General features: G+C 47.4%; 1 protein-coding gene across 6 annotated transcripts in view; it reads left to right on the top strand.

The window, feature by feature from the left end:
• Positions 1-663: 663 nt before the first annotated feature.
• The window catches only part of LOC138265795 (nuclear body protein SP140-like protein), a 637,415-nt gene continuing 613,509 nt past the window's right edge, over positions 664-24,569 (top strand). For 3 of the 6 annotated variants that reach the window (XM_069213828.1, XM_069213834.1, XM_069213833.1), the window contains exon 1: positions 760-895. The gene's annotated coding sequence lies outside the window, so the exon portion shown is untranslated. Of the gene's footprint in view, positions 896-24,569 lie in introns of all 6 variants that reach the window. The other 3 variants (XM_069213830.1, XM_069213829.1, XM_069213831.1) reach the window with 3 other exon arrangements.

Raw genomic sequence — 24,569 nt, 5'->3', positions numbered from 1 at the left:
CTAACTCCCTATGGTCAGATGCTCTGTAAATGCCCACAAAGCCACCCACAGCCAAGGCCACAGCTCCAAAAATCAAGGATGGAAGGTATGTCTGCAACAGTTTCTCTCTACTTCATTCCACTCCAGTAACATGTGCAGCTATACAGTCATGGAATCAGCTGCAGTGCATCCAGCTATTAATCATGATGGACACCAAAACAGTTCCCAAGTAGGCTGCACACACTCATAACGCATGTCCTTTCAAACAGCCACTTTGTAAATCCTTGCGCTACATTATGCCTGTGCCCGGCATAATGTATACAAGGGCCGCGTTCCACTGTTAGAGGGTCGAAAAAATTGTGCAAGAAAATCTGGCAGATTTCCTTGCGCAATTTGTTTTCAGCACTTTTAATGCTTGCTCAAAGCAGGCCTTAGAAGGGGGCTCCCTTTATTTCAAAAGGGCCCCTATGTTCTCTGCAGGAGTAGCGCCAACTTTATGGTGCTATACTCCTGCAGAGTACATCAATAGAGTAAAAAATAAATTGTGTGCCGTATTTTAAATCTGACCCAAGGTTATCTGTATCTAAACATACGCCCCTTCAGACTCGAAATCCCACAGCATGACTCAACACAGCATACACAATTCACCGGGAGCCCCTCCCACAGGCACTCCTCTAACTTCCCATCCCTCTGGCTCTGACACACCGAGAGCAGACACCCCTGCTAATCTTTGCCTTGTTCCGGTACTGTTTGGTTACAAATTCTGTTTATTAAAGTTTTAAACAGGCCCCGCTTTTTTTTTTTTATTTGTCCAGGGAACTGTTGCTTCATTTTCCGCCACATATAGGCCGGGCTGTCTAGAGGCTGAGAGTGAAGACAGCGACCTTCGCGGACTGCAGACATCACCTAAGTAAAGGTACGGACAAGATTATATGGAGAAAGGTGCGGTGGGAGTGGCTGAAAGCGGAGAGAGTGAGACCTGAAAAAGGGGTAATCACAGAGGGTGAGGAGCTGGAGCAACAGAGAAGGGAGGGGTGGTAATGAAACCGAAACCTTAATGTAGAACGCTAATGGCGTTAAGGTGATAGAGAACAGGGAGAGCTGAGGAGAGCAGAGTGAATTAATGTATGCAATAAAATAATATTCCTCAGCATCTAGTTGCTTGCAAGTGGCAGAGTGCGGAGTGTTTACGACTCTGAGGACAGGGCTTATTACCCGAGGGATGAAAAAAAGGCGGTCTATAAACGTGACGTAACTCTTGTAATTAAGGAGGGGGCATAAACTTAATTTCTGTCATTTCCATAGTGTGCTATCTGAGTGGTATTTTGGTGCCTCTCCGGGCTTTCTGTGCAACCCGATATATAACACAACAAACATGCGCCTAAAACCAGCCTGACAATTGGTTTGTAAATGGTAGTTAGGTGTTTAAACTATATGAGTAACAATAATTTTCTCATAAATAATTAATATTGAAAATGTTTCAGTTATGAGACAGTGAATGAAGAGCTATTGTGGGCTGCGGAAGGTTAGTGGTTATCAGAGTGTCTCAATCACCCCCCTCATGTTTGGTGCACTGAGGCTTTCTAACCAGATCTCAGTGCCAGTGTTCTAACCCTTTACAAAATGAATGTTATTTTATGGTCTTTTATAAAGCGCATGGCTACCCGAAGGCCTCCCAGCACTAATAGCAAACCTGTAAGAAATAATGTGAGGGTTAAACTCTAAACAGCCAGGTTTTAAGTGCTCACCGAAAAGAAAGTTCATGGCTGGAAGCAGAAGGATAGGCGGAAGCGAATTCCGTAACTTGGCTCCAAGGTAAGCCATGGATCTTCCACCCCATTTAGATTTTTTTACTCTGGGGATTGAGGGTAAAGCTGTTGACGAGGAACTGAGCTGTCTAACGGGCATATGGAAAGAGGCTAATGCCCTTAAAAAAGGGGGACCTCTATTGTGTAAGGACCTATGGATACAACACAAGGTTTTCAACTGTATGTGTTGTTCCAGTTGGAGCCAATGAAGAGAAGAGATAATTGCTTTGGCTGATACATATCTCGGTATATCTAGGAGAAGACAGGCAGAGGCTTTCTGCACCCCTGCAGCTTTCTGATCACATATTCCAGGGAGCTAAGGTACAATGCGTTGCAATTGTCTAACTGGGAAATGACAAGAGCCTGAATAATGAGTATTTTAGCAATGAATGGAAGAATTCTAAAAACCTTCCTCAAGAGCCTGAACAAACCGAAACACGTGGAGGAAATCTTATTAACATGATAATCCATGGTAAGCCGCAGGTCAAGCCAGAATCCTAAGCTCTTAATATTTTCCTTAGGGGGGGGCAGGTCCCCCAGGTATTCCAGAATAGAGGAGGTAAACCCTAGTCGTGTTCAAGTATCATCACTTCGGTCTTGCCTCCATTGAGCTTAAGCTTACATTCAGACATCCATCCAGACACCGCTGGCAGGCAGAGGGCAAGTGACGAACAATTTGTGCTGGAGTTGGTCGATAATGAAACTACCAGCTGAGTGTCGTCCACATACAAAACCAATGAGAGGCCATATGGCTTAACTATCTCTGCCAGCGGGGACATATAAATGTTAATTAGTGTAGGACGAAGAGACGAGCTCTGTGGCACTCCGCAGCTTCTCTTGACACTACTAGAAAGAAAAAATTGGTCAAGAAACTGAAATCATATCTCCTACAAAAAAGAGGAGCGCCATCTCAGTGCACTTCCGAGATTCTGATCTCCCTCATTCTCAGAAGTAATATGTTATGATCAACAGTGTCAAAGGCAGCACTAAGTTCAAGAAGAATAAAAGCCGTCCCAATTCCCTGATCAAGACGCTTCCTAGCCTCTTCTGTGACTACAATCAAAGCCGATTCTGTGCTGTGGAGTGGTCTGAAGCCCATCTGAGTGGGGTGAAGGATATTGTCTTGAAGGAAACTCGAGAGTTGAGCATTAACATGCTTTTAAATTATTTTAGATAAGGCTGGCAGCAGAGAGATTGGCCTGTAATTATTATGCAGAACTGGATTAGGCTTTTTCAGCAGAGGTTTGACTATAGCATGTTTCCACTGATCTGGAACAAAGCTTCTAGAAAGTGAAGAGTTCAGAAGATCAGTAAGAACTGGTACTATAACGGAGGCCCCTAAGGCCAGTACATAAGGGGAGCTGGGTTGAGCGGAGAGCCCAACTTAAGAGTAGAAAGTAGTTTAGAGACCAGGTCCTTGGAGAGGGGGAAAATTGCGAAAAGGGGGTGGAACATAAGATATGCTGACCTATAGAATCATAAAACTGAAGGGCATTTTCCGGAAAGGCCGAATAACTATCTGAGATTTTTTGCTGAGAGAACAATGCCAGATTATTGCTGTGTTCTTGTGGGAGGAAGTAGCCTCTTTCTAGCATGGTTACCCCCACTTTTGGCCTGTTTGTGAGTGTGTGTGAGTGTGTTTTTACTGTCTCACTGAGATCCTGCTAGCCAGAACCCCAGTTCTCATAGTGAAAACCCTGTTTGTCAGTGTTTTTTGCATGTCTCTCTGGGATCCTGCTAGCCAAGACCCCAGTGCTCATAGTTTGTGTCCTAATGTGTGTCTTGTCAGTAGTTCTTAACTGTGTCACTGAAGTTCTGCTAACCAGAACTTCAGTGCTCATGCTCGCTCTGCTTCCAAATTGGTCACTATAGTTTAGTGACTTCATTTATCAAAAATTTAAATTGGTACACTGGACCCCCCTTATAAGTCCCTAGTATATGGTACCTAGGTACCCAGGGCATTTGGGTTCCAGGAGATCCTTAGGGGCTGCAACATTTCTTTTGCCACCCATAAGGAACTCAGGCAAATCCTTTCACAGGACTGCCACTACAGCCTGCGTGAAACAGTGCACAAACTGTTTCACAGCCATTTTCAATGCACTTGAGTAACTTATAAGTCACCTATATGTCTAACCTTCATTTACTGAAGGCTAGGTGCAAAGTTACTAAGTGTGAGGGCACCCTTGCACTAGCAGATGTGCCCCCACGCTATCCAGGGCCAATTTCCCGGACTTCATGAATGTGAGGACCCCATTACACACATGCACTACATATTGGTCAATACCTATATGTAGTTTCACAATGGTAACTCAGAATATGGACATGTAAGGGGTCTAAGATAATGGAATTGTCCCCCCATTCCAAATCTGGTATGGGGGGCCAATACCATGCATCCTGGGGGGCTCCATCATGGACCCCCAGTACTGCCAAACAAAGCATTTCCTTTGGGAGGAGGGTGTTACACCCTCTCCCTTTGGAACTAGGTGTTACAGGCTTGGGAGGGGTAACCTCCCAGAGCCTCTGGAAATGATTTGAAGGGCACAGATGGTGCCCTCTTTGCATAAGCCAGTCTTCACCGGTTCAGGGACCCCCAGTCCCTGCTATGGCACAAAACTGGACAAAGGAAAGAGGAGTGTCTTCTCCCCTGTCCATCACCGCCCCAGGGGTGGTGCCCAGAGCTCCTCCAGTCTGTCCCTGGCATTAGCCATCTTGTTTTTTTCAAGGTATGGGGAAACTCTGGAGATCTCTGAGTGGCCAGTGCCATCAGGTGACTTCAGAGGCCCCTCCTGATAGGTGCCTACCTGGTTAGGTAGCCAATCCTCCTCTCAGGGCTATTTAGGGTCTCTCCTGTGGGTTCCTCTTCAGATTCAGCTTGCAAGTTTCCACTAGGAATCCTCTGCAACTCCTGCTTCTTCCTCTGACTGTCGGCTCAACCGCATACTGCTCCTGGAACTGCTGGAACTGCAACAAAGTATCCGGAAAGGCTACTGTGACCTTGCAACTTCAGCTCCAGCCAGCAGCTGCAAAAGTTTCCAAGGTGTGCACGCTCTGAGGACTCCCTGTCTTCACCCTGCACCAGAAGGACCGAAGAAATCTGCTGTGGAGTGACAGAGTCACTTCCCTGCTCCAGCAGGCACCTTCTAAGACGATGACCAGGTCTCTTGGACTCCTCTCCTGGCGGCGAACATACTCCCTGGAACACAGGTGGTGGACCCCTTCGACACAGACTGTCCTAAGGTCCAGATGTCCAAATTTGAAGGAGGTAAGAGCTTGCCTTCCCTGTTTATGACAGTACCCCCTTGCACTGCATCATCTCTACCTCCTGAGGCCCCTGTGCACTATTTGCCAGAATCCTTCATGCACAGCCTGGGCCAGGTCCCCAGCACTCTATCCTGCGATGCTCAACTCACTGTGTTGTTCTCCGGCGGCGTGGGACCTTCTTTTGTAGTACTGAAGCAACCGCAATTTGTACCTTCGTGGTCCCCATGCCTTGGGACCTCCATTGGTGCTGCCTGGTCATCTGTGGGTTCCTTCCAGTGTTGGGAGCCCCGTCTGCCTCCTCAGTCTGAGTTGAGGCCCCAAGGTCCCTCCTGGGTCCAGGCAGCGCCATTTTGACACAATCAGCGTAATTTCTTAAACCAAGGCTTGTTGGACGAATCTAGCGCTGCAGTTCGCCTGCATCCCACACCTCGATGTGGGACACGCAGGAACCCGCAGCCATCTTCTTTGATGCTCTTCTGCAGACTTCTTCCAACTGGAGAATCCTCTTTTGCATCATCTTCTAAGTTGGCAGGGGCTCCTGTCCTTCCTGGAATCTTCTGCGACTTCTGGACTTGGTTTCCTCTCTTTATAGGTCTTCATGTCCAGGAATCCACCATATGTTGCTTGCAGTCTTGCTTGGTTCTTGCAATAACTCTAATCACGACCTGTAGTGTGTCCTGAGGAAACTTGCAGTACTTTACTCCTACTTTCCTGGGCTCTGGAGTGGGGTATTGTACTCACCTTTGTGGTTTTCTTACCCTCCCAGCGCCCCTCTACACACTACACATGCCTAGGGGGGAATTCGGAATTTGCAATCCACTTTCTTAATATATGGTTTGTGTTGCCCCTAGGCCTATTTCATCCCATTGCAACGTTTTGACTTATGTGGACTCCCAGTTTATCATTACTGAAACCTGGGGACCCCCTCTGAATCTTTATTGAAATCTGGGGACCCCACACTGAGTCATTAATGAAAGCTAGGAAACTAATCTGTTAATATTATTTAATTTTATTTTGATTTCCTGAGCAGTCGCAGACCCCCTGAGGAGGCTTCGCAGACCCCCTGGGGTCCCCGGACCACCGGTTGGGAACCACTGTCCTATTGTATTCTATGGTATTTTCTATGGTTTGCACTATCCTGTGACTATTTACTTACCTGATTTTGGTCTCTAGTGTATATGTTGTGTATAATACTTACCTCCAGAAGGAATATTGCCTCTAAGATATTTTTTGGCCTTGTGTCACTAAAATAAAGTACCTTTATTTTTGGTAACACTGAGTATTGTCTTTTATTATGTATAAGTACTGTGTAACTATAGTAGTATTGCAGGAGCTTTGCATGTCTCCTAGTTTAGCCTAAGATGCTCTGCTACAGCTACCTCTAACAGCCTAAGCTGCTAGAACACTGCTACATTTCACTAATAAGGGATAACTGGACCTGGTATAAGGTGTAAGTAGCCAAGGTACCCACTACAAACCAGGCCAGCCTCCTGCATCTTGGGAAGCATCTATGAGTTCACTGAGAGTGTGTGGTTGTGCAATTTCTTTAAGTAATTGAAAAATCTCTTTTGGAGAGTTGGATGCCTGATCAATTCTAGTGCCATAGTATGTAGATTGGGCTAATTTAATTTCGCTTGGAAAAATCTGATAGCTTTCCTATACTCCTGCTTTTTTGAAACTTCATAAGATTTTCTCCATCTTCTTTCCAGACGCCTACATTCCCTTTTAAGGTGGTGAAGATGTGGCGAGAACCAAGTAGCGCCTTTTATGCGACATCCCCCAGTTTTAGTAGAGTAGGGAAGCAGCGTGTCTAAGCTTTTGGTGATCCAACCATTGAATGACTCTTGAAGGCAAGCCTTATTATCTGTAGAGGAAGGTTCCAGTCTTTCAAGGGTGTTAATCCAGTTGCTAGCCTTAAGCTTGTGCCGGCACCGGTGAGGATGAGTTATAGTCTGGGAATATCTACCAATGCTAGAAGTGGCTAGGTTAAGCGTGATTAGAAAGTGGTCAGACCAAGCCAGAGGGAGGGGAGACATGGAGGTTAGACCAACTATGTTGCTAAGAGCTAAATCAATGGTGTGGCCTTTAGCATGTGTATAGCCCCTAACTAATTGGACCAACTCCAATGCGGCCATATCAGTAAGAAGAGTTTTAGCAGCAGAGTTTTCTAAGTCCTCTGCATGAATGTTAAAGTCACCCAAAACAGTAACATTGTTTTTTTTTACCTATTAGCTCAGAAATATGATCAAGGAGCGATTGTAGAAAGGTTTCTGAGGGGCAGGGAGGACGATAAACCAGGACACCTGAGAAGGTGAACTGAGGATTTAGTGTGATAGAAAAATACATACTTTCACAATCAGGTAACTGGAGAGGCTGGGAAATTAGTTTTACTGATTCCCTATAAATAATAGCAATTCCCCCACCTCTTGAGGCGTCTCTATCCAACCTACTTATCAAGTAACCTTGGGGTTGCGCCAAGGCTACATCCGGGGATGACCTCTCATGGAGCCAAGTCTCAGTGAGAAATAAGGCTGTGGGTGTGAGATCATTCAAAAGTAGGTGTATATCGAGTTTTTGGGCAGCCAGGGAACGACAGTTGGCCAAAAGAAAAACATAAATAGGGCCATCCTGAAGTGATGGCCTTATCACGGATTCGAGCTGGGGGGACCAGTGACAGGTAGTACAGGGCCACCTAGCATTAATGGGGTCTGGACGACAATGACATACTTCCAAGGGGACAGGCCTGAGAGATTAAAAAAAGTCAGAGGAGTAAGTGACTATTTTCCTCCTGGTAGGACTAGGGGTTCTGGCCCCTGGGCCCATCCAGGCACAGACGGGAGCAGACGGGCTTGCCTTAGGCACGCCGAGCACCAGCAGCGCACCAGCTGCACACCCACTGCATCGTATATGGGGTCGAGATGCAAAAAGGACGGCAGCTGGACCACTAACTTTAAAGATGGGGGCTACAAATTGGGCCCAGAGGATGAAACAAAATGACCACCACCGTCTATACGAGCGCTGGCTAGAACGCTGCACTCGTCCTCCAGGAGTGGCAGAGAAAATAGCAGGTAAGGGAGGTGAAGCGCAGAGGTTCCTAACGAAGTGCAGATTTGGAAAAATCACCAGAGGTTAAATGAGTGTGATCCCCCACTCAAGGCCACTGAACACGGGCCTGTGGGCGGGGGGAGTAAAGAGAGAGGCTGAAACTTACAGTGGAGGCAGAACAAAGTTGCAAGAGGGAAACAGAGTAGACAGAAAACACTTTATAAGTCAATATGACACGATTTAAAAACTGTTAAAAACAAGTAAAAGTATGAAGCTAAAAGACCTTAATCACCTGCAGACATATTCAAAAAGGTCTGCTGTGCGTCCGCTGCATCGCGCCCCTTATATAGGGTCGAGATGCAGAAAAGACGGCAGCTGGACCGCTAACTTTAAAGATGGCAGCTAAAAACAAACGTTTAAATGGCTACCCCCAATTGGCATAATTTAACTGTAGGAAAGTACCATCTTGCCTGGCATGTTACCCCCATATTTCACTGTATATATGTTGTTTTAGTTGTATGTGTCACTGGGACCCTGCCAGCCAGGGCCCCAGTGCTCATAAGTGTGCCCTGTATGTGTTACCTGTGTTATGACTAACTGTCTCACTGAGGCTCTGCTAACCAGAACCTCAGTGGTTATGCTCTCTCATTTCTTTCCAAATTGTCACTAACAGGCTAGTGACCAATCTCACCAATTTACATTGGCATACTGGAACACCCTTATAATTCCCTAGTATATGGTACTGAGGTACCCAGGGTATTGGGGTTCCAGGAGATCCCTATGGGCTGCAGCATTTCTTGTGCCACCCATAGGGAGCTCTGACAATTCTTGCACAGGCCTGCCACTGCAGCCTGAGTGAAATAACGTCCACGTTATTTCACAGCCATTTACCACTGCAATTAAGTAACTTATAAGTCACCTATATGTCTAACCTTTACCTAGTAAAGGTTGGGTGCTAAGTTACTTAGTGTGTGGGCACCCTGGCACTAGCCAAGGTGCCCCCACATTATTCAGGGCAAATTCCCCGGACTTTGTGAGTGCGGGAACACCATTACACGCGTGCACTATACATAGGTCACTACCTATGTATAGCTTCACAATGGTAACTCCGAATATGGCCATGTAACATGTCTAAGATCATGGAATTGCCCCCCCAATGCCATCCTGGCATTGGTGAGACAATCCCATGATCCCACGGGTCTTTAGCACAGACCCGGGTACTGCCAAACTACCTTTCCCGGGGTTTCACTGCAGCTGCTGCCAACCCCTAAGACAGGTTTCTGCCCTCCTGGGGTCCAGCCAGGCTTGGCCCAGGAAGGTAGAACAAAGGACTTCCTCAGAGAGAGGGTGTTACACCCTCTCCGTTTGGAAAAAGGTGTCAGGGCTGGGGAGGAGTAGCCTCCCCCAGCCTCTGGAAATGCTTTGATGGGCACAGATGGTGCCCATCTCTGCATAAGCCAGTCTACACCGGTTCAGGGATCCCCCAGCCCTGCTCTGGTGCGAAACTGGACAAAGGAAAGGGGAGTGACCACTCCCCTTTCCTGCACCTCCCCTGGGAGGTGCCCAGAGCTCCTCCAGTGTGCTCCAGACCTCTGCCATCTTGGAAACAGAGGTGCTGCTGGCACACTGGACTGCTCTGAGTGGCCAGGGCCAGCAGGTGACGTCAGAGACTCCTTCTGATAGGCTCCTTCAGGTGTTGCTAGCCTATCCTCTCTCCTAAGTAGCCAAACCTCCTTTTCTGGCTATTTAGGGTCTCTGCTTTGGGGAACTCTTTAGATAATGAATGCAAGAGCTCATCAGAGTTCCTCTGCATCTCTCTCTTCACCTTCTGCCAAGGAATTGACTGCTGACCGCGCTGGAAGCCTGCAAAAATGCAACAAAGTAGCAAAGACGACTACTGCGACCTTGTAACGCTGATCCTGCCGCCTTCTCGACTGTTTTCCTGGTGGTGCATGCTGCAGGGGTAGTCTGCCTCCTCTCTGCACTAGAAGCTCCGAAGAAATCACCCGTGGGTCGACGGAATCTTCCCCCTGCAACCGCAGGCACCAAAGAACTGCATCACCGGTCCTCTGGGTCTCCTCTCAGCACGACGACCGAGGTCCCTTGAACTCAGCAGCTCTGTCCAAGTGACTCCCACAGTCCAGTGACTCTTCAGTCCAAGTTTGGTGGAGGTAAGTCCTTGCCTCCCCACGCTAGACTGCATTGCTGGGAACCGCGTGATTTGCAGCTGCTCCGGCTCCTGTGAACTCTTCCAGGATTTCCTTTGTGCCCAGCCAAGCCTGGGTCCCCGGCACTCTAACCTGCAGTGCACGACCTCCTGAGTTGTCCTCCGGCATCGTGGGACCTTCCTTTGTGACTTCGGGTGAGCTCCGGTTCACTCCAATTTGTAGTGCCTGTTCCGGCACTTCTGCGGGTGCTGCTTGCTTCTGAGTGGGCTCCTTGTCTTTCTGGGCGCCCCCTCTGTCTCCTCAAGCAATTGGCGACATCCTGGTCCCTCCTGGTGCCACAGCAGCATCCAAAAACCCTAACCACGACCCTTGCAGCTAGCAAGGCTTGTTTGCTGTCTTTCTGCACGAAAACACCTCTGAAAGCTTCTTTGCGACGTGGGACATCCATCCTCCAAAGGGGAAGTTTCTACCCCTTGTCGTTCTTGCAGAATCCACAGCTTCTACCATCCAGTGGCAGCTTCTTTGCACCCACAGCTGGCATTTCCTGGGCATCTGCCCACTCCCGACTTGATCATGACTCTTGGACTTGGTCCCCTTGTTCCACAGGTACTCTCGTCTGGAAATCCATCGTTGTTGCATTGCTGGTGTTGGTCTTTCTTGCAGAATTCCCCTATCACGACTTCTGTGCTCTCTGGGGAACTTAGGTGCACTTTGCACCCACTTTTCAGGGTCTTGGGGTGGGCTATTTTTCTAACCCTCACTGTTTTCTTACAGTACCAGCGACCCTCTACAAGGTCACATAGGTTTGGGGTCCATTCGTGCTTCGCATTCCACTTCTAGAGTATATGGTTTGTGTTGCCCCTATCCCTATGTGCCCCCATTGCATTCTATTGTGACTATACATTGTTTGCACTGTTTTCTATTGCTATTACTGCATATTTTGGTATTGTGTACATATATCGTGTGTATATTTGCTATCCTCATACTGAGGGTACTCACTGAGATACTTTGGCATATTGTCATAAAAATAAAGTACCTTTATTTTTAGTATATCTGTGTATTGTGTTTTCTTATGATATTGTGCATATGACGCTAGTGGTACTGTAGGAGCTTCACTCGTCTCCTAGTTCAGCCTAAGCTGCTCTGCTAAGTTACCTTTTCTATCAGCCTAAGCTGCTAGACACCCCTCTACACTAATAAGGGATACCTGGACCTGGTGAAGGTGTAAGTACCCCTTGGTACCCACTACAAGCCAGTCCAGCCTCCTACATTGGTTGCGCAGCGGTGGGATAAGTACTTGCAACTACTTACCACTTTGTCATATTGTACTTTTCATAAGAGAAAAATATACAAAACAAGTTCAGTGTATGTACACCTAACCAAAAAGTTTTGCTTTTCTTCTCTTACTCCTTTGCTAAGTGCTGAAAAGTACCTCAAAACTTTCAAAAAGGTCTTAAAAAGTTTTTAATAGTTTTTTTCTGTTCCTTAAAAAGTTCTAAAACTTTTTCTTTCTTTTACTGTCCCTTAAACCTTTTCTATAATGTCTGGTACAGGTCAAACTGTTGATCTAACTAAACTTGCATATGATCACCTTAGCTGGAAAGGAGCAAGGAGTCTCTGCATTGAAAGAGGTTTAGCGGTAGGGAAGAATCCCTCAAGAGAACTGTTAGCTAATATGCTCATTGAACTGAATAAGACCTTAGTTGGCACATCTGTAGAGAAATTAGCTGATGGTTCACACTCTGACTCTGGGGCACCCCTAGTAAGAGAGTTAGAAGGGAACCTTCCCAGCCTGTCCCCTAGCAAGCCACCTAGCATGGCTGGTACTTATGTGAGTTCCCATCACAGTAGGAGTGTTACTTCTGTAGGCCAGAATGTTAGAGTGCCATCTGTTAGGGACAGGTCTCCCTCTGTCCATTCACACCATTCTTCTGTGTCAAGGCATGCCCAACCCACCATCCCTGAAGACAGAATGTTAGAAAGGGAACTCAATAGATTGAGAGTGGAAGAGTCCAGGCTGAAGCTTAAAAAGCAACAGCTGGATGTAGACAGGGAAGCATTTGACTTAGAAAAAGAAAGACAGAGGTTGGGGTTTGGACCCCATGGTGGCAGCAGCAGTATTCCAAATAGTCATCCTGTAAAAGAGCATGATTCTAGGAATCTGCACAAGATAGTTCCCCCTTACAAGGAGGGGGATGACATTAACAAGTGGTTTGCTGCACTTGAGAGGGCCTGTGTTGTACAGGAGGTCCCTCAAAGGCAGTGGGCTGCTATCCTATGGCTATCTTTCAGTGGGAAGGGTAGGGATAGGCTCCTTACTGTTAAAGAAAGTGATGCCAATAATTTTACAGTTCTTAAGAATGCACTCCTAGATGGTTATGGCTTAACCACTGAACAGTACAGGATCAAGTTCAGAGAAACCAAAAAGGAGTCTTCACAAGACTGGGTAGACTTTGTTGACCATTCAGTGAAGGCCTTGGAGGGGTGGTTACATGGCAGTAAAGTTTCTGACTATGAAAGCCTGTTTAAATTAATCCTGAGAGAGCATATTCTTAATAATTGTGTGTCTGATTTGTTACACCAGTACCTGGTAGACTCTGACCTGACCTCTCCCCAAGAATTGGTAAAGAAGGCAGACAAATGGGTCAGAACAAGGGGGGAACAGAAAAGTTCATACAGGGGGTGACAAGGATGGCAAGAAGAAGGATGGTAAGTCTTCTGACAAGGGTGGGGACAAATCTAAACATGAGTCTTCATCAGGCCCACAAAAACACTCTGGTGGGGGTGGTGGGCCCAAATCCTCTTCAAATCAAAACAAAGAAAAGAAACCATGGTGCTATTTATGTAAAATAAAAGGCCATTGGACAACAGATCCCAGTTGTCCAAAGAAAAGCACCAAGCCTCCTACCACTACAACCCCTGCTGCTACACCTAGTGCCCCTAGTAATAGCAGTGGTGGTGGGAGCAAACCTACTAATAGCCAATCCAAGGGAGTAGCTGGGCTCACTTTTGGAAATTTAGTTGGGGTTGGTCTTGTTAGGGAGACCACAGAGGCTGTGTTAGTCTCTGAGGGGGCCATTGATTTGGCCACCTTGGTTGCTTGTCCCCTTAACATGGATAAGTACAAGCAACTTCCCCTAATAAGTGGTGTTGAGGTTCAGGCCTACAGAGACACAGGTGCCAGTGTTACCATGGTAATAGAGAAACTGGTCCACCCTGAACAACACCTACTTGGTCCCCAGTACAAAGTGACTGATGCTCATAACAACACTCTTAGCCACCCCATGGCTGTTGTGAATCTCAACTAGGGGGGTACTGGTCCAAAGAAAGTTGTGGTTGCCTCAGATTTACCTGTAGACTGTCTACTAGGGAACGATTTAGAGACATCAGCTTGGGCAGAAGTGGAGTTGGAGGCTCATGCAGCAATGCTGGGCATTCCTGGGCATATTTTTGCTTTAACCAGGGCTCAGGCCAAAAAGCAAAAAGGACAGGGTGACTTGGATCCTGGAAGAATGGACCAAGTGCTCCCTAAAGCTAGGATTAGTAAAGGTAAAACACTACCTACTATCCCTCCCTCTACAGTGGATTCAACTTCTGAGGAAGAAGAATTTCCACCCTGTGCAGAACCTACACCAGAGGAGCTGGAAGCAGACACTGCTGAGCTTTTGGGTGAAGGGGGGCCTGCCAGGGAGGAGCTGAGTGTGGCACAGCATACCTGTCCCACACTAGAGGGTCTAAGACAGCAAGCTGTCAAACAAGCAAATGGGGATGTCAGTGACTCTCACAGAGTTTACTGGGAGGACAACCTTTTGTATACTGAAGCAAGGGATCCAAAACCTGGAGTTGCCAGGAGATTGGTGATTCCTCAGGAATACAGAAAGTTCCTCCTAACTCTAGCCCACTACATTCCCTTAGCTGGACATTTGGGGCAAATGAAAACTTGGGACAGGCTTGTCCCCTTGTTTCATTGGCCTAGAATGTCAGAGGACACAAAGGAATTTTGTAAGTCCTGTGAAACCTGTCAAGCCAGTGGCAAAACAGGTGGCACTGCAAAGGCACCCCTTATTCCACTGCCTGTGGTTGGGGTTCCCTTTGAAAGGGTAGGGGTTGACATAGTTGGCCCCCTTGACCCTCCTACTGCTTCAGGCAATAGGTTTATCTTGGTGGTAGTGGACCATGCCACCAGATATCCTGAAGCAATTCCTCTAAGAACCACTATAGCTCCTGCAGTGGCAAAGGCCCTCCTAGGAATCTTTTCCAGGGTGGGCTTCCCAAAAGAGGTGGTATCAGACAGGGGAAGCAATGTTATGTCTGCTTACTTAAAGGCCATGTGGAAGGAATGTGGTGTGACATACAAGTTCACTACACCCTATCATCCACAAACAAATGGACTGGTTGAGAGGTTTAATAAAACTCTCAAAGGAATGATAATGGGACTCCCTGAAAAACTCCGCAGGAGATGGGATGTCCTGTTACCTTGCCTCCTTTTTGCTTTCAGGGAGGTACCCCAAAAAGGAGTGGGCTTCAGCCCCTTTGAACTCATATTTGGACACCCTGTGAGAGGTCCTCTAACACTTGTGAAGGAGGGTTGGGAACAACCTTTAAAAGCTCCTAAGCAAGACATAGTGGACTATGTACTTGGCCTAAGATCTAGGATGGCTGAGTACCTGAAAAAGGCCAGTAAAAACCTTCAGGCCAGCCAAGAGCTCCAAAAACAATGGCATGACCAGAAGGCTGTTCTGATTCAGTACCAACCAGGGCAGAAAGTCTGGGTCTTGGAGCCTGTGGCCCCAAGAGCACTCCAAGATAAATGGAGTGGACCCCACATTATTGTTGAGAAAAAGGGTGAAGTCACCTACTTAGTTGACTTAGGCACTGCCAGGAGTCCCCTTAGAGTGCTCCATGTCAATCGCCTGAAACCCTACTATGACAGGGCTGATCTCACTCTGCTCATGGCAACAGATGAAGGACAGGAAGAAGAGAGTGACCCTCTCCCTGATCTCTTCTCTTCCACAGAACAAGATGCTCTAGTGGAAGGTGTAGTTTTGGCAGATTGTCTTACTGCTGAGCAGAAAGACCACTGCATAAATCTCCTGGGTCAGTTTTCTGAACTCTTTTCTACTGTGCCAGGCACCACTTCTTGGTGTGAGCACACTATAGATACTGGAGACAGCTTGCCTGTCAAAAGTAAGATCTATAGGCAGCCTGACCATGTCAGGGACTGCATAAAACAAGAGGTTCAGAAAATGCTTGAACTGGGAGTGGTTGAGCACTCTGAAAGTCCATGGGCCTCTCCTGTGGCACTTGTACCAAAACCTCATTCCAAAGATGGAAAGAAGAAATGCGGTTTTGTGTAGATTATAGAGGTCTCAACCAGGTAACCAAAACTGATGCTCATCCTATACCCAGGGCAGATGAGCTAATAGATACACTGGCATCTGCCAAGTATCTAAGCACCTTTGATTTGACTGCAGGGTATTGGCAGATCAAGTTATCAGAGGATGCAAAAGCAAAAACTGCATTTTCAACCATTGGAGGGCACTACCAATTCACAGTAATGCCTTTTGGGTTGAAAAATGCACCTGCCACTTTTCAGAGGTTGGTGAATACAGTCCTGCAAGGTTTGGAGGCTTTTAGTGCAGCATATCTAGATGATATAGCTGTCTTTAGCTCCACCTGGGATGATCACCTGGTTCACCTGTGGGAAGTTTTGGAGGCCCTGCAAAAGGCAGGCCTCACAATCAAGGCTTCAAAGTGCCAGATAGGGAACGGCAAAGTGGTTTATCTGGGACACCTGGTAGGTGGAGAACAGATTGCACCACTTCAGGGGAAAATCCAAATTATTATAGATTGGGTTCCCCCTACAACTCAGACCCAAGTGAGAGCCTTCTTAGGCCTCACTGGGTATTACAGGAGGTTCATAAAGCACCATGGCTCCATTGCAGCCCCTCTTAATGACCTCACATCTAAGAAAATTCCTAAAAAGGTATTGTGGACAGCTAGCTGTCAAAAAGCTTTTGAGGAGCTGAAGCAGGCCATGTGCTCTGCACCTGTCCTGAAAAGCCCCTGTTACTCCAAAAAATTCATTGTCCAAACTGATGCATCTGAATTAGGGGTAGGGGCAGTCTTATCGCAACTTAATTCTGAGGGCCAGGATCAACCTGTTGCTTTTATCAGCAGGAGGTTGACCCCTAGAGAAAAGCGTTGGTCTGCCATAGAGAGGGAGGCCTTTGCTGTGGTCTGGGCACTGAAGAAGTTGAGGCCATACCTGTTTGGCACTCACTTCATTGTTCAGACAGACCACAAACCTCTACTTTGGCTAAAACAAATGAAAGGTGAAAACCCTAAATTATTGAGGTGGTCCATATCCCTACAGGGAATGGACTATACAGTGGAACATAGACCTGGGAGTACCCACTCCAATGCAGATGGACTCTCCAGATATTTCCACTTAGACAATGAAGACTCATCAGGTCATGGCTAGTCTTATTGTCCTTTGTTTGGGGGGGGGGTTGTGTAGGAAAGTACCATCTTGCCTGGCATGTTACCCCCATATTACACTGTATATATGTTGTTTTAGTTGTATGTGTCACTGGGACCCTGCCAGCCAGGGCCCCAGTGCTCATAAGTGTGCCCTGTATGTGGTACCTGTGTTATGACTAACTGTCTCACTGAGGCTCTGCTAACCAGAACCTCAGTGGGTATGCTCTCTCATTTATTTCCAAATTGTCACTAACAGGCTAGTGACCAATCTCACCAATTTACATTGGCATACTGGAACACCCTTATAATTCCCTAGTAAATGGTACTGAGGTACCCAGGGTATTGGGGTTCCAGGAGATCCCTATGGGCTGCAGCATTTCTTGTGCCACCCATAGGGAGCTCTGACAATTCTTACACAGGCCTGCCACTGCAGCCTGAGTGAAATAACATCCACGTTATTTCACAGCCATTTACCACTGCACTTAAGTAACTTATAAGTCACCTATATGTCTAACCTTTACCTAGTAAAGGTTGGGTGCTAAGTTACTTAGTGTGTGGGCACCCTGGCACTAGCCAAGGTTCCCCCACATTGTTCAGGGCAAATTCCCCGGACTTTGTGAGTGCGGGGACACCCTTACACGTGTGCACTATACATAGGTCACTACCTATGTATAGCTTCACAATGATAACTCCGAATATGGCCATGTAACATGTCTAAGATCATGGAAATGCCCCCCAATGCCATCCTGGCATTGGTGATACAATCCCATAATCCCACGGGTCTCTAGCACAGACCCGGGTACTGCCAAACTACCTTTCCCGGGGTTTCACTGCAGCTGCTGCTGCTGCCAACCCCTAAGACAGGTTTCTGCCCTCCTGGGGTCCAGCCAGGCTTGGCCCAGGAAGGCAGAACAAAGGATGTCCTCAGAGAGAGGGTGTTACACCCTCTCCGTTTGGAAAAAGGTGTCAGGGCTGGGGAGGAGTAGCCTCCCCCAGCCTCTGGAAATGCTTTGATGGGCACAGATGGTGCCCATCTCTGCATAAGCCAGTCTACACCGGTTCAGGGATCCCCCAGCCCTGCTCTGGCGCAAAACTGGACAAAGGAAAGGGGAGTGACCACTCCCCTGACCTGCACCTCCCCTGGGAGGTGCCCAGAGCTCCTCCAGTGTGCTCCAGACCTCTGCCATCTTGGAAACAGAGGTGCTGCTGGCACACTGGACTGCTCTAGGGGCCAGGGCCAGCAGGTGATGTCAGAGACTCCTTCTGATAGACTCCTCCAGGTGTTGCTAGCCTATCCTCTCTCCTAAGTAGCCAAACCTCCTTTTCTGGCTATTTAGGGTCTCTGCTTTGGGGAATTCTTTAGATAACGAGTGCAAGAGCTCATCAGAGTTCCTCTGCATCTCTCTCTTCACCTTCTGCCAAGGAATCGACTGCTGACCGTGCTGGAAGCCTTCAAAACTGCAACAAAGTAGCAAAGACGACTACTGCGACCTTGTAACGCTGATCCTGCCGCCTTCTCAACTGTTTTCCTGGTGGTGCATGCTGTGGGGGTAGTCTGCCTCCTCTCTGCACTAGAAGCTCCGAAGAAATCTCCTGTGGGTCGACGGAATCTTCCCCCTGCAACCGCAGGCACCAAAGAACTGCATCATCGGTCCTCTGGGTCTCCTCTCAGCACGACGAGCGAGGTCCCTTGAACTCAGCAACTCTGTCCAAGTGACTCCCACAGTCCAGTGACTCTTAAGTCCAAGTTTGGTGGAGGTAAGTCCTTGCCTCCCCATGCTAGACTACATTGCTGGGAACCGCGTGATTTGCAGCTGCTCCGGCTCCTGTGCACTCTTCCAGGATTTCCTTTGTGCACAGCCAAGCCTGGGTCCCCGGCAGTCTAACCTGCAGTGCACGACCTCCTGAGTTGTCCTCCGGTATCGTGGGACCTTCCTTTGTGACTTCGGGTGAACTCCGGTTCACTCCACTTCGTAGTGCCTGTTCCGGCACTTCTGCGGGTGCTGCTTGCTTCTGAGTGGGCTCCTTGTCTTGCTGGGTGCCCCCTCTGTCTCCTCACGCAATTGGCGACATCCTGGTCCCTCCTGGGCCACAGCAGCATCCAAAAACCCTAACCGCGACCCTTGCAGCTAGCAAGGCTTGTTTGCGGTCTTTCTGCACGAAAACACCTCTGCAAGCTTCTTTGCGACGTGGGACATCCATCCTCCAAAGGGGAAGTTTCTAGCCCTTGTCGTTCTTGCAGAATCCACAGCTTCTACCATCCGGTGGCAGCTCCTTTGCACCCACAGCTGGCATTTCCTGGGCCTCTGCCCACTCCCGACTTGATCGTGACTCTTGGACTTGGTCCCCTTGTTCCACAGGTACTCTCTTCTGGAAATCCATCGTTGTTGCATTGCTGGTGTTGGTCTTTCTTGCAGAATTCCCCTATCACGACTTCTGTGCTCTTTGGGGAACTTAGGTGCACTTTGCACCCACTTTTCAGGGTCTTGGGGTGGGCCATTTTTCTAACCCTCACTGTTTTCTTACAGTCCCAGCGACCCTCTACAAGGTCACATAGGTTTGGGGTCCATTCATGGTTCGCATTCCACTTCTAGAGTATATGGTTTGTGTTGCCCCTATCCCTATGTGCCCCCATTGCATTCTATTGTGACTATACATTGTTTGCACTGTTTTCTATTGCTATTACTGCATATGTTGGTATTGTGTACATATGTCTTGTGTATATTTGCTATCCTCATACTGAGGGTACTCACTGAGATACTTTGGCATATTGTCATAAAAATAAAGTACCTTTATTTTTAGTATATCTGTGTATTGTGTTTTCTTATGATATTGTGCATATGACACTAGTGGTACTGTAGGAGCTTCACTCGTCTCCTAGTTCAGCCTAAGCTGCTCTGCTAAGTTACCTTTTCTATCAGCCTAAGCTGCTAGACACCCCTCTACACTAATAAGGGATACCTGGACCTGGTGCAAGGTGTAAGTACCCCTTGGTACCCACTACAAGCCAGTCCAGCCTCCTACACTATCTTACTTAAAAGACCCTAGTATATTGTACCAAGGGTACAACGGGCCTGTACATGAAAGCGTTCCCTCAGAAATGTGGCACTGAGTGTGAAAAAGTAGAACATGGCTCCCAAACTGTGACTGGTAGTGGTAATTCCACTTTTCCCATTTAAACCAATGGCAAAGCCTACATTTCCCTTAACAATGTATATTTCTCCCCTAAGGAGCACCTACAGAGGCCTAAGGCATGTATATAATTAAGTGGGATATGTCTTAACAGCAAAAAAAAAAAAACTGTCGTTTTTATTGTGGAAAGGCTAGGAGCACCATTAACAAGTACAGTCTCACGGGCTGACATCTCAGCCCTGATAACTTTTGAATGATACTACTAAAATGCATACTTCAAAGTATCAAATAATTTATGGCATCAAACCCGACTTGATGCCCAAGTCTAATTTAAAGTCACTTTTAAGGAAGAGCAACTTTTAGAAAGTTGCAACATTGTTGCCTAGTTTCTTTACGGTGGTAATTCGCAGCTGCTGGCCCACAGACAGCCTTCTGCCCTCCTGGGGAGGATGGTAAACATTCCCAAGTACAGAAACAATAGAGGCCGGCGACAGGGAGAGGAGTTACACCCCCCTCATATGAAGCCACACAGCCACTTGGCCCAAAAGGCAAGCTTCAAAGGAGAAGCCTTGTTTGGTAGGCAAATGGCTATCACACTCGAGAGGGGCTGCCCCTTTGTTTAGGTAGATGGACCTGCGGCAGGAACAGAGAGGGGAAAGCTTTTGCCAAACCGTTTTTAAGGTGGAGCCAGGGATGGCATGCGCTAGTGCATGTGTCTCGCTTGCAAGACACTGTTGTTATCAAAAAGAGCTTGGAGCCCGCCGGTTGTTTTCCATTTGTTTGCTTGTGTGGCACTCTTTACATCCCCGTAATTTGTCATTGCAGGCCTAGCATCATTTCTGTTCCTTTATGTGGAGCAGGGCCCAAACACTGATTGATTCAACTCAAGCAGTGCCTGTCCGCTGCTTCTGACATGATTGAGGTACTATTTTGTTCCTTTTTTACTTCTAGTGCCCTGCAAACAGAAGGCATGTGACTGGCAGTGACTGGCAAAAATGTGCCTAGCAGGACAAACAAAATTGCCAATTTTAATTTTCTATAGTTAACTTTCTTTTATTTTGCCAAGTCTTCTTTTCTCACTTTGCACTCATATGTTTTTTTGTTCTTCAATACTGTTCTCAGAAGATGACAGTTATCTTGTTCTACATGGTTTCTTTCTTATGTGTAATTTCTGAAATTATGCTTTAACACAAACGTGAAGAACACCTCAATACACCTCACTCTACAGCACTGCATTCTACCACTGAACTCTACTACCCTTACTCAACTCTGACACTTTACTCCCCCTACTCAACTCTATGATGCTGTACTCCAACACATCTACTCTACAAAACTCTACTCTCCCACTCCACTTTGACACTCCACACCACCAACCTTTAGCCATGCTGAACAGCAGCAACACTGCTGTACATTATGGCAAAAACACAAAGCCAATAGTTTTTATATAGGCACAACCTATTGGCTTTGCCAATGTTTGCTTTCATGGGCATGTAGCCCTCAAGTAGCCACACCTCTATGATGGGCTACCAAGCTCCTAAGTCCACAAGAGGGGGTTCGGGCATCTTGTGAGTTAACAGAATATTGCACCCTGGGATTCGTCATAGGGTGGGGGGTGGTAGCCCATTGACTAGTGCCCTCTTCACCCCCCAGGGCTCTTTCTGGGCATACATATGGCGCCCCTGGCATCCTGAAACTCAGGTCATATCTGGACTAGAGAGAGAAACAAGGACTGCCCTGCTGCCCCCTGGACCTGGCAAGAGAGGCTGCACCAACATCTGGACTGCGCCTGCTGCTCCTTGGGCTAGCAAAGAGAGGCCAGTGACTGTGGTGCCTGGCTCATAAAAAAGACACTTCTGACCTTCAGACAGAACAGGTGAACTCCAAGAGTCCGGGCCAAAAAAGCTGAAGTAGCCAGGTCTGGCCTGTTGGTAGACACTTTCTTCGAATCACCACTAACCGCCAACATGCAGCCATGGAGGCCACTCCCTGGCACTCCAAAGGTGCATCTGAGTCTGCAGACATGGAAAAGTCATTAGAGTTCAGATTGCTCACAGAAGAAAAATACTAGCCAATCCCAAAGAAAACCACTGTTGTGACTGGAGACAAGTAGCCCAGTCCTAGCTGGACCTCTGCTGGCTTAGAGAGGACTTTGATGGACATTGATTCCTGTGGCCTAAGTCACCCCCTTCACCCGTGGCCCAAAGAATAACCCCAGGAAAACCCTTGTTGACCGCACAGCACCCAGAGCATCTTACAGCATCCTGTATCCTGAGCATCAGGACTGCTCCAATGAAGTCTATGGCGGTACTTTTGTAATGTGTGGAACTGGACTTGACATGGTCCCATAATGAGCCACACCACTGGCTGTCAGTTGCCTTCTGAGAGCACCACCAGAGGTGAGTCTCAGTGAGCAGGATAGGCCCACGGTCACTAGAGAGTGCCAGGCAGCCTCCGACCCGCGGTCGCAGAGGGCACCAGTATTGGGTGTCTCCTTCAACACCGAGGCATAGGGGGCGGTCTAAGCCCCAAGGCAACCAGAGACGGGTTGGTAGGTCCCACCATGAAGACCGGGGTCCAACCAGATCCGAAGCAGGCAGTCAGCAGGCGAGGGGGGTGGTCTGCAGCAGATCTTCCGCTCTCTGGCCACACCGCGACTCTGCAGTCCTGGCAGGCAGTGCACCAGCAGCTCCTCTGGAGGCATGCTCGCACCACTGGAATCACAAGGGCCCGGACCGGCCGCACGACAGCCCACACACTGGAAGCCCACCTCCAGACCCAGGAGGCACACAAGCCCAGGTAAGGCGTTCACTGACAGGAGGGACCCCAATGTTTCCGTGGTGCGCAGCCCCCCTGTGCCATCTCAGGATGGGATTGCTATCTCCTCCCCCCACGGGCCACCATTCCAGTTGGTCTAGGAGCGCACGGCAGGGTTCAGTTGTAAGCCGCAGGCCCAGGGTGCCTCGACGTCTGTCAGATTCACAGTGCCCGGTGGCAAGGTCCCTGATGACAGACCAGCGGCCACAGCTCCGGGTCCATCAGTCTGTTCAAGGAGCTGAGCAGGTCAGTGGAGGGTCCTCTGATGGAGTGGGGGAGTTCAAGGTTGCCGTGACATGTGCCGTGACATGTGCAGTCTCTATCTCGCTGACGCCCGGACACCACGTCAATGGGCACAGGGATGTGTGCCGGAGCCTTTTCGTCTGTGTCACAGTCCTTCAGTTGGCAGATTCCACTGGCTGGGCACAGCTCAGGTCTGCCATCTTGCCTTTGCAGTTAAGGACATGGATATAAGGCCCGAAAGTGACCCTTTAAATGTCTGTTTTTAATTATTACTGGGTCTGAGACCTGGAGGGACCCAGCCCTCTGAAAGCTCTGCTTATGCAATCATTGAATTATGTTCACAGTTCCATTTCTGACCGAAATTGCAACACAGGTTGCTAATATGTTTAGTATTGTAGCATTTATATAGCGCTTCATAATGTGGTGTAGGGCACCGATGTTCTGTAGTGCTATATATATATATATATATATATATTCCAAAAAGACAGAAAGATTCACCGCACTCCAGAAGCTCCAAATTTGCAGTCTTTATTAATAGGATACAGCAACTACCAATGCGTTTCAACTCAAACAGAGTCTTTCTCACGTTTAGTAAGTCCTTTCACTCTTTCTCTTATTTTACTAAAATCCCATATTGCCTATAATGAAGCATTCTGGATATCACAGTCCACACAAACATAACAAGTAACTTTAAAATGAAATAGAGTGATAATTAATTTAAAAAGAACAGATGATGGAAGTGTTATGGGTGCTTATCTTCTAACTCCACATATTCACCAAAATAATCCTATTTATGTTCTGACTATACCATAGTACTAAGCAGTTTACCATCAAGATTGCTCCTTTCATGTTGTGGATCTCTATCTGGACAAATGAGTTTGCCTCTTTTAACAGAGAAATCCTGCGAGACTGCATGCTATGTGACCATGTGAAGGTTATTCCCTGGTTGATGTATATTAGAAAAGTAGCCATTGTACTTGGGCACCTAGATATGTTTGAGGCACCAGAGGGTTTAACAGCTCTGACAAACGTTGGGCAAAGGAGAATTTCTTTAACATCTTAGGGGCTAAGAGGGAGGAGGAGGAATTAAGGAAAAAATCAGTAAGGGATTTCATAATGCTAAAGATGTGGGTGGGTCCAGAGGCATGTCTCCTGGAGATAAGTAATGTTAGGGAAAGGACTCTCACTTCGCGATTTTGTTTGGGGGTTATCAGAAGTAATTTGTGTTTTCCCTTAAGCCAGTTTGATAAAAAATCTATAAAACTGTGCCCCTGTGATGGAGTGCCTCAGCAGACTCTTATTCATTTTACTTTGTTCTGTGATTTTTATGTTCCCTTTAGGCAATGTTATTTACTCCCCTTACTGAGGTCCAGGGGTTTTGTGCAATATCGTCCAGCTTTTCTGTGGCTGCGTATTGCTTCTGATGCGTTGGTGTGGCGGGGGGGTACGATCTTTTCTTAAGGGAGCTATAAATTGACAGAACAAGTTAAACTATTTTTACATTTTTTTTATTCTTATCGAAATATTATTTGGGTAATGAAATTTGTTTATGTAATCTTTATATGTGCTAAAATTATTAGCAGGTGATAAATTATTCGGATAAATTAAACTCTTTTTAAATTTTGTCTAAAAGCAT

Source organism: Pleurodeles waltl, chromosome 11, assembly GCF_031143425.1.
Source record: "Pleurodeles waltl isolate 20211129_DDA chromosome 11, aPleWal1.hap1.20221129, whole genome shotgun sequence".
Lineage (NCBI taxonomy): Eukaryota > Metazoa > Chordata > Amphibia > Caudata > Salamandridae > Pleurodeles > Pleurodeles waltl.
This window is presented reverse-complemented; position numbering and strand designations above follow the sequence as displayed.